An 11,773-nucleotide genomic window follows, 5' to 3' on the forward strand; every position below is an offset into this window, starting at 1 on the left:
AAGAAGCCATCTCCCTCTGAGATCACCTCCAGCTCACCCTCTGTATATCATGCTTATACATAATTGTTTGCATGTTGCCTCCCCCATTAGTGTCTGAGCTTCCAGAAGGCAAGTACTATTTTTGCCTTTCTGTGCACTCCCAGCACTTAGCACACAGTGCCTGGCACATACAAAGTGCTTAGTATTTGCTGACTGACTGACTCATGTAAAAATACTTAAAATATCATTGTCTTATGAGTAGTAAAAAAGCAATAAAGTAAGAAATATGAAATAACAGCTAGATTCCTGGGTTTGGAGTCTGGAGAAACCTGAATTTGAAGCTAACTTCTGTATTTAACTAGCTAGGGGAACATTGGTGAGTCTCTTACTTTGCCTTTATGAATCTCAGTGTCCCCATCTGCAAAATGGGGATAAATATCATAGATGCCTTCCACAGGAGGTTGTTATAAAACTCCAGTGAGAAAATGAATGAAAAATGATTCACAAACCTTAAAGTACTATGTAACATCAGTTATTATTATTACTCAATCATAAGAATAATGAAAATAAATATGGTACCTTTGCAAATGAAGATGATAGAAGAAACTGAGACAGAGAAACAGAGATAATACTATTGAAAAATAATTTCATGTGCATTGCTTCATTTGATCTGAGTGACAATACCACAATATAGATAGGACATACATTATTGTTGTCATTTTGAAGCTAAGGATACATGAGAAACAGGGTAGTTAACTGACAATTTACTACCTTTGGACATTAGGCAAATCACTTGCATTGCTATTCCTCACCCCCTGTAAAATGAGAACACTGGACTTATAAGAAGATATAAGATATAAGGATATATAGATTATCTATAAACTTCACCACCACTCTAAATTTAGGACCCTCGACTTACTCAGACTCTCACATCAAATGACAGAGCCGGGCATAGATACTAGGTTTTTTGACTCAGTTTCCCAACTCTTAATTCAGTGTGTTCTACATGTCTTTGCTGAATGCAATTTAATATTTAAATGATGATTTCCTTGTTTTCTTTTCTTTTGTTTTTTTACTCAATGAGACAGGCCTACAATTTGTCTTCCCCTATTAGGATATAAGCTCCTTGATAGAGGGGTATTTTTTTTTCTACTTGTATTCTCAGCCCTTAGTATAGTATTGTCTGGCAGCGCATTGTAATTCATTAAAAAATACTTGTAAACTCGACTTGCTGACTTGACTTCTATACTGGCTGTTATGGGCAAGGATATCAGCTGCAGCAGCTCCTCTATACCATCAAGACAATACAACAATCACAAATGCGTTCCTGGTGCTTTTACCAATGAAAAGTTTAGTACTGACTGTATTCACTTTTGAAAATGACAGCTTTCCTGTCCTGAAAACGCTTCTAAAGGTGCATCAATTTCAAGTCATTGTTCACTGGCTGGTGAGTCCTATGCCCCTTTCTCTTATACCTAAACACACACATCACCCTCTGCCCTCATAATCCCAGTCCCCGAAGTCTCAAAATATTACTAGTCAGTTGAGAAGGAAGATTGCATACTTGAGAAAAGATATGAAATTGACCAGCCTGGTGAGTTTCCAAGACAGTGGGTTTCCAAGAAAAAGGGGTGGGGTATTTTAGTGCCACATCATGTGTGATGAAGCAATGCAAAGGGTGGGGGAGAGAACGTGGGCCAGCAGTAATTGGCTTTTTTGTCTCATCTCATCTCTCACTCCTCACCTTTCCTTTGCGATCCTCGTGTCTGGAACCACCTTTTGCAGCTGTCCCCACCAAAGAAGACCCAAGGGATCAGAGAAAAGCAAGAGTAGTAGCCATATAAATGCAGAATGGACTCTGCTTATGGTAGTTGCTAGATTGAAACAAATTATATAAAGACTTTATTGAACAAGATTTTAGAAAGGAAAACTTAGCCAGTTGTCTAAAGTTAAGCAGTTCTCTATCAGAACATCCTAACAAGGATGGAATGAAAGTTCTGGAACCCTAAGGTTAACTCTCTCCCAATAAAGAATTAAGATTTTGTAGTAATCTATAAGCCTATATAAAGCAAAGTTTTATACAACATTTCTTTTCATGGTCACACAGTCCTGCAAAACACAGGACAGATGTAATTATCTTCACTTTGCAAATGAGAAATCAGGTTCACAGAGCTCAACCAGATTGTCAGCAATGGAAATAAGTGGCAAAGCTAGATCCGTCTAATTCTAATTTCTAATCAGATCAGATTTGTAATCTAATCAGATCTAATAACTCTAAGTCAAATCAGATTCTTCTTTTTCTAAGTTCAATTATCTTTCTACTGTGCCATGCTGTCTTTTTGAAATAATGGGGTTAAACACTGCCATGATTATATGTTTCCCAAGAGGGAAATCATTTAACTGCAAGGCAGGTAAATTTTGAAAAAAATTATTACTAATAGAGTATAAATAAAATATATAAATATAAAAAGTTGTTATATATTTATATATGATATGCAAGTATAAATGCATTATACATTTACATATCACATAAATATCTATATATTGTATTATATCATATTGTATTGTATTTATTATATTTTATTGTATGTTTGAATAAAGAAAATTACCAAGTTGTGAAGGAGGACATAGAACTTACACTTTACAACCAAGCCACATAGAACAAAATTTCATGTTTGAGGATTTCAAAATGTTAAGAGCTCACAATATATTATTGCCATGAATTCATACATGATGTGAGAGGCAGTGCAGAAGGGTAGACACAAGGCTGGCCTCACTGTCAGGAAGAACTGTATTCAAGTCACGCCTCTGACACACACTTGAATGGGTCAGGGACTAAATGCTTACTGCCCCAGGCAATTGACACAACAAGTTACAGCTGGTGCCAAACTGCATCAACGAAACAAATTTCCATGCTAATGGTCCCTATAGTCACGAAATTACTGGTCTGGACAAAATAAGTGGTAGTAGTAGTAGTAGTAGTAGTAGTAGTAGTAGTAGTATTAGTAGTAGTAGTAGTAGCAGTAGTAGTAGGCATGGTGGTGGTTGTGGTGGTTGTGGTGGTGGTCATAGCAAATTATGGTTAAAGAAATACCTGATAATAAAGAATTTTCTGACTCTGATTCTTTGATTCAATCACAAACTTGAAGATGGAATTTTAAATGGAAGAAATAAACAGCATTTTTATTTTTATCAACAATTATATCATTTCCTATTTTACTGAAAATTCTCTGTCTCAGCCTCTGTCTTTCCTTTCTTTCCTTCCCCCCCTTTCTATCTCCATCTCTATGTTTTTACCTGTCTGAATCTCTCTGACACACTCTCTCTTTCTAACCCTCACTCCCACTTTTTAACAATTTGCATAGATATAAAGAGAGCTACCATAAAAATATAAACGTGCTTAAATTTTAAATGTGATTTTTTTTTCCTTCCCTGCACCTGTGGTCAGTTTTTGCTCTTATAACAAAGGAAGCACTATTTCTCATTTCTTAGCAAACTTACCTTTTTCTGCTAGAGGGTTGCAACTGGAAGATTCATTTTTCTAGAAAACCTTCAGTGCTCATTACTTTGTGCGTTCATTGGTCTATAAGTAGGGATTGAAGAGAGATGCAGTTCTGCCCAGTCATTTTCCAAAGTTCGGCTACAGAGAGCCCTGGGAAATTCTGTCAGCTTAGCCCCTAGAGGAACAATTAAACTATGACTTATCTTGGACTCTGTTGAAGCCATTACACTATAATTCCAGTCGAAAGAAAATATAAATACAAAATCTTCTTTGGATTATCTGGCACTAATAAATTGATGTGACTGATGTTTTGAGGTTTATTTTTCCACTAGTAAATTAACAAAATGAACTGTCTAGTAATAGGATGTTGGAATCTTAAATAGACAGGCCTTTAAGATATGCTAGCAGAATTAACATATATTATGACTTCTTTACCCCTTAGAAAATAAAACAAAAATATTAGAAATATAGTAACAACAATAAAAAACAGATTCTTTAGGATACCTACAAAACATGATAAGTAAGCACCAGAAGCTTGAAAGTGAGCCTTTATAAACTAAGACAAATCTCCATGCTACAAATGCAAACTGCAAATCATCCTTGAAAATTCAAGAAATCAGCGATGGAGGTTGAGCATCATTAGCAACAGAACTATTGCCTACAACTGCCTGAATATAACTTTAATTTGTAAATGCTCAAGAACAAGATTCTTTTTTTTTGTCTAGGCAATGGGGTTAAGTGACTTGCCTAGGGTCACACAGCTAGTAAGTGTCAAGTGTCTGAGGCTGGATTTGAACTCAAGTCCTCCTGAATCCAGAGCTGGTGCTCTATCCACTGTGCCACCTAGCATCCCCCAAGATCAGGATTCTTAATAGGTGCTGCCACATCAACTATTCAAAATCTCCAAATTATTTGAAAAAATACCTTTCAAAACATGGAGACTTAGAAGAGACTAAAACCCTATGGCGAAAAGATTATGTGCATGTCACCTACATCATCCTATCAATTCCTAAGGATGTTCTAAAGTTAATTTAACTGAATCATCAGAAGAGCAGCATACATTCTAGTAGTTTTATTCAATTATAGAAGGCATTCATTTTATCTGCCTGCACAAAGATCCACAATATAGTAAATATGAAGAAATAATAGCAACATAATGACTTGGGTTTTTCTATTTGTACTCCATAGAGAAAGATAATGAAGGGATGAAGATGACGGTGATAACTTTTGGTTAGATACAAGTCTTATGGAATCCTTACATTTTGTTTCCAAATGTTGTGACTCCATTCAAATCATTGTGACTCCATTTGGGGTTTTCCTGGTGAAGATAATGGAGTAGTTTGCCATTTCTTTCTCTAGTTCATTTTACAGATGAGGGACTGAGTTAAACAGGGTTATGTGACTTGACCAGGGTCACACAGCTAGTAAGTGTCTGAGGCCAGATTTGAACTCAGGAAGATGAATGTTCCTGATTCCAAGTCCACTGCTCTATCCACTGTGCCACCTAGCTGCCTAAGCATTATATATGCGTAGTATAATTAAAATGTATCAGTAATATATGGACAACACAACGAGATGGGAAGGATAGAATACTCTCTTCTTCCCCAGTGCTGTCTGGATTCTAATTATACTATACATAATGAACACAAAGGACATCAAAGTAAGCAGAATATGTGAAATCACATAGAAGGCATCTGCCAAGACAGTCCTAGCACTATTTATATAGGTGGAAGTACATGAAGACAATAAGAGATGGGGGGAGGGAATTCCACAGAAGACCTGAGTGATGGCATTGAGTTCACAACAGGAAAGTTTCATTAAAGAACAATATTTATTGAAGAAATAAAAACACAGATGTAGCACACACTAGACACCAAGACATACAGAGTATTTTTTGGCAATCATGCTTTTCCATGACTGGGAAAAGAAGCAGTTCAGATGATGTAGACTAAGTGATGAAGTAGACAAGGGTTACATATGCTTGACTGTGTGAAGCTCAATTGCATGTGTGTGTGTGTGTGTCTGTGTGTGTTTGCATGTGTGTGTGTGTGTGTGTGTGTGTGTGTGTGTGTGTACACATCAGTCTTTCTTCTTGTGACCAATTCAGATGATAGTGAGGTTAAACCATCAGCTCCGATCCTTCTTGTTTGAACAGAGGTATACTTGTGCACCCTGATTACGTAAGATACTTTTCTTTAACCTTTCATGCCCTCTACCCCCTCTCCTAGCTATTACTTTCCCCTTCTCTTTCCATTTTTCTTAAATCATCAACACATAACAGAATCACTCTCTGGTTTTTAGTCTAGATTCCCTCTATGAGCACTTATGATGATAAGGTACAGAAGAAATACATGTATTATTCCCCCTTATTTGAATTTAAGTAGTTTATCCTTCTATCCCTTATGTTTATCTTTTTATAATATTTTAACTCCTGTATTTGAACTTCAAAGTTTTTCATAGCAATTCTTTTCATTGGGAATGCATGTCATTCCGTTTCATTAAAGATCCAACATTTTTAGCTTTGGTATTATAATTTGCTGGGTAACTTTTGTTTTATTTTTTCATAAAAAGGTAAGACTATATCTAGATATAGATATATTATAAAAAGAAAGAAGAAAACAAACAACCAGTATCAAAAAATAAAAAGGTGAATATAGCACAAAGATGAAATTAAAGTAATTATTAGGAGTTATTTTGCCCAATTATATGCCAATAAATTTAACAATTAAATGAAATGGAAGAATATTTACAAAAATATAAATTGCTTAGATTAGCAGAAGAGGAAATAAAATATACAAACAGGCCTATTTTGGAGGAAAAAAAATTGAATAAGCCATGGAGCTTCACAAAAAAAACCCAGGATCAGATGGATTTACAAGTGAATACTAGCAAAAATTTAAAGGTCAACTAATTTCAATATTAAATAAATTATTTGGAATTATAGGTAAAGAAAGGATCCTACTAATTACCTTTTATGAAACAAATATGATAGATATTGATACCTAACCAAGGAATCATAAAGACAGAAAAAGAATATTATCGACCAATTTCCTTAATGAATATGGATGCAGAAGTCCTAAATAAAATACTAGCTAATAGATTAAGTGGGATTTATTCCAGCAATACAGGGATGTTTTAACATAAGGAAATCTATTAACATAATTGATTACATCAATAATGAAAGTAAAAAATAAATCATACAATTACATCAATAGATGCAGGAAAAGCTTTTGATAAAGTTCAACACTCATTTTTACTAAAAAAAAAAATACTTCAAAGTATTGGTATAAATGGATTTTTCCTTAAATTGATAGAAAGCATTTAATGAAGCCATCAGCAAACATTATTTGTAATGGGTATAAACTAAAAGCCATCTAAATATGATAATGATACTAAGACTCTCATCAATATTACTCAATATTGTATTGGAAATACTAGCAATAGCAATAAGAGGAGAAAAAGAAATAGATGGAATCAGATTAGGGAATGAAGTAATAAAACTATATCTTTTTGCAGATCATATGATGATATGCTTGGAAAATTCCAAAGACTTAACTGAAAGTCAGTTGAAACAATTAATAATCTTAGCAAAGTAGTAGGATACAAAATTTATCCACATAAATCATCAGCATTACTATACATACAAACAAAACTCTGCAAGAAGAAATAATAAAAAAAAATAGTGCCCCATGTAAAATAACTCTAGGCAGCATAAAATACCTAGCAGTGCACCTGCCAAAACAAACCCAGGAAATATATAAACAAAAGTATAAAAAAAATTTATACAAATAAAATCAAATTTAGATAATTGGAGAAATATTAATTTTTCATGATTGGGCTGGACCAATATAATAAAAATGACAATTTTACCCAAACTAATTTATATATTCAATGTCATCCCAATTAAATTACCATTTTTTTATACTGCATTAGAAAAAAATTAAAATAAAATTCATTTTGGAAAACAAAAAGTCCAGAATATCAAAGGAAATAATAAAAAAAATATAAAGGAAGGAGGTTTAGTTTTACCAGATCTTAAACTATATTATAAGGTAGTAATTATCTAAACTATCTGGTACTAACTAAGAAATAGAAAGGTAGATCAATAGAATGAAGAGACATACAATCTATAGCAGCAAAGAAAGTTAGTAACCTTGTGTTTCACAAGTGTAAAGGCTTAAGTTTTGGGGATACGAATTCATTATTTAGTAAAACAAAAATTTTGGAAAAACAGGAAAGCAGTGTGGTGAAAACTGGGCATAGCCCAGTATCTTATACCATTTATCAAGATGAGATCAGAATGAATACATAACCCAGATATAAAGAGAGATTTTACAAGAAAATCAGAAGAAACAGAGCCAAGATGGCAGAGCGAAAGCAGTGATTGCTTGAGCTTTCCCCCAATCTCATCCAAATACCTGTAAAAAAATGGCTTTAAACAAATTCTAAAGCAGCAGAACCCACAAAAAGACACAGTGAAACAAATTTCCAGCCCAAGACAACTTGGATGATTGATCTGAAAGGTATATTGTTCTGAGCAGGGAGAGGAGTGCAGCTCAGTGTGGACACCCAGGCCACAGCGACCCTGGAGCAAGCCTTAGAGGACTGAATCACAGGCGGCTGTGGAGGTTTCCAGACTTCTCAACACATGAATGCCAAAGACAACATGGAAGGTCAGTGGGAAAAGTCTGGGACTACAGTGAGAGAGAAGCTAGGTCTCAGCCACAAGTCCTGAGCACAGCCTGGGATGGTGGCTGCCTTCTGAGCTTCCAGCTCACAGACAGAGGGGGAATATAGTGGCTGATCATAGAGGGATTGCAGGGATCTCTTTTCCAGTGCTTAGGCAGGAATATTTTGCTTTGCCTGTGATTGGATCTGGGTCACAGGTCTGAGGGGTGGTCCTGGGGCAAGGAGGAGTACTGGTGTGGCAGAGCTTGTAGAGGCTGTGGAGAGGAAACACATCCCCCCTTATCATACCACCTTGGAAGAACTGAAAATTTGCAGGTCCCTAGAAGTAGCTCTGAAAACAGCTGTACAAAACCCTGAAGCTTGGGACAGTACATTCTCCACATTGGAAGCAGACTCTCACCTTAACAAAGAGTTTAAAACTCAAGTAATTGGCTGGGATCATGAGCAAACCTTGCAAGAAGTGTCAAACCATAGAATCTTTTTTTGGTAACAAAGAAGATCAATACATACAACCAGAAGAAGATAACAAAGTCAAAGCACCTACACCCAAAGCCTCCAAGAAGAATATGAATCAGTCCCAGGCCTTGGAAGAGCTCAAAAGGGATTTTGAGAAGCAAGTAAAAGAAGTAGAGGAAAAACTGGGAAGAGAAATGAGAATGATACAAGAAAATCGTGAAAAAGAAGTCAACAACTTGCTTAAGGAGACTCAAAAAAATACTGAAGAAAATAACACATTAAAAAACAGCCTAAACCAAATGGCAAAAGAGGTCCAAAAAGCCAATGAGGAGAAGAATACCCTAAAAAGCAAAAATGGTCAAATGGAAAAGGAAGTCCAAAAGATTACTGAAGAAAATACTTCCTTAAAAATTAGAATAGAGCAATTGGAAGCTAGTGACTTTATGAGAAATAAAGGCACTGTAAAACAAGTCCAAAAGAATGAAAAATTGGAAAACAATGTGAAATATCTCATTGGAAAAACAACTGACCTGGAAAATAGATCCAGAAGAGGGAATTTAAAAATTATTGGACTCTCTGAAAGCCATGATCAAAAAAAGACTCTAGACAACATCTTTCAAGAAATTATCAAGGAAAACTGTCCTGATATTTTAGAACAAGAGGGCAAAATAGAAATTGAAAGAATCCACCAATCACCTCCTGAAAGAGATCCCCAAAGAAAAACTTCTCAGCATATTGTAGCCAAATTCCAGAGTTCCCAGGTCAAGGAGAAAATATTGTAAGCAGCCAGAAAGAAACAATTCAAGTATTGTGGAAACACAATCAGGATAACACAAGATTTTGCAGCTTCTACATTAAGGGACTGCAGGGCATGGAATATAATATTCCAGTGGGCAAAGGAGATAGGATTGCAACCAAGAATCACCTACCCAGCAAAACTGAATGTAATCCTTCAGAGCAAAAAATGGTCATTCAGTGAAATAGAGGACTTTCAAGCATTCTTGATAAAAAGACCAGAGCTGAATAGAAACTTTGACTTTCAAATACAAGACTCAAGTGGAACATGGAGAGGTAAACAGGAAAGAGAAATCATAAGAGACTTCTTTTTTTTTTTGTTTGTTTTTAGGCAATTGGGGTTAAGTTACTTGCCCAGGGTCACACAGCTAGTAAGTGTCAAATGTTTGGTCTGAGGCTGGATTTGAACTCAGGTCCTCCTGACTTCAGGGCCAGTGCTCTATCCACTGCACCACCTAGCTGCCCCCATAAGAGACTTACTAAGGTTGAACTGTTTACATTCCTGCATGGAAAGATGATATTTGTAACTCATGAGACTTTTGTCAATATTAGAGTAGTTGGAGAGAAAAAATTTTATGTATGTAGATAGATAGATAGATAGATAGATAGATAGATAGATAGATAGATAGATAGAAATATAGATAGAAAGAGGGCACAGGGTGAGTTGAAGATGAAGGGGTCATATCTTGAGAATAAAATTAAGGGTTGAAAGAGGATTATCCTAGAAGAAGGAGAAAGGGAGAGGTAGAATGGGGTAAATTATCTCACATAAAATAGAAAAGAAAAGGCTCTTACAGTGGAGGGGAACTGGGGGAAGGTGAGAGGGAATGAGTGAATCTTATTCTCATAGGATTTGACTTAAGGAGGGAATAACATACACACTCAATTGGGCATGGACATCTGTATTACCCTGAAGGAAAATGTCAGGGTTGGGGAAGGGGACAAGAGACTAGGGGAATGATAGAGAGGAGGGCAGATTGGGAAAGGGGGTAATCAGGAGCAAATAGTTCTGAGGAGGGACAGGGTCAAAAGAAAGAATAGAATAAATGGGGGGCAGGATAAGATTAAGGGAAATAGAGTTAGTTTTTTACAGTGTGTCTACTATGGAAGTGTTTTGCATAACTACACATGTATAACCTATATTGAGTTGCTTGCCTTTTCAATGAGGGTGGTTCAGGAGGGAGGAAGGGAGAAAATTTGAAACCCAAAGTTTTAAAAACACATGTTTAAAAAAAATGTTTTCACATGCAACGGGGAAATAAGAAATACAGGAAATGGGGTACAGAAATCTATCCTGCCCTGCAGGAAAATTGAAGGGGAAGGGGATAAGAGAAGTGGGGGAGACATAGAAGGGAAGGCAGACTAGGGGCGGGGGTATTCAGAATGCATGCCTTCTTGGGGTCGGGGGAGGGGTGAGATGGGGTGAAAATTCGGAACTCAGAATCTTGTGGAAGTAAATGTTGAAAACTAAAAATAAATAAATTTGTTAATGAAAAAATTTTAAAACTTTTAAAAATTAAAAAAAAAAAAAACATCGGGTCCAAATCTTAAAATTTAGGAAACCAAGACTGACTGTGTCAAAAGAAATTGCCTAATCAGATAGCTAAAATGAAAACTAGACATCAGATCATTGGACTCCTACTCCAGCAGGATTCAAAATCATCATGATGTCTCTCCCAATGATGCCTGATCCTTGGGTATATTTCACTGGGATATTTGACTTTCAGATCATTTAAATCAATTATGCACGAATTAAGCAAAGAAAATATAAAGGAAGATAATTTTCAAATAAAAGGGTTTTTAGTTATTTCTTCTCTTTCTCTTTACCCTGTAACCAAGGTATATTTTTAGTTGTGATTTCACTCTGAGGTTGATGATGGTTTATGATTGCAGCAGTTTCTGTCATAATATATTCAGATTTTGAACGGGTTTCCATCTCTTGTCTTATGGTATGAGTTAAATAAGGTGAAATATATTATGGATACATTTAGAAAATTGAACATGAATTATAAAAATCAATTTCACAGGTTTGAATAGGACTCTTCTGTCTAGACAACACTTAACCAACAGGGGAAAAAACTGGAGATTTTAGTGGATTAATCAGTCAATTCATGTCAACAGTAGAGCATGAGAACAAAAACATGAATGCTTCCTTAGGCTTCATTGAGAGAAGTAAAATATCCATAGTAAAGGAAATCATAATCCTACTGAACTCAGAATGTCTAAAATATTGCACTTATTTCACATTTTTGAAACAATATTACCAACTTGAAATTCATCCAGTAGAGGAAAACCAGGACAATAAGTGGATAAAATAATTAGCATGAGAGTTAACTGAATGACCCGGGGGAT

This window comes from Vombatus ursinus, unplaced genomic scaffold (genome assembly GCF_900497805.2).
Source record: "Vombatus ursinus unplaced genomic scaffold, bare-nosed wombat genome assembly UNPS02014264.1, whole genome shotgun sequence".
Taxonomy (NCBI): Eukaryota; Metazoa; Chordata; class Mammalia; order Diprotodontia; family Vombatidae; genus Vombatus; species Vombatus ursinus.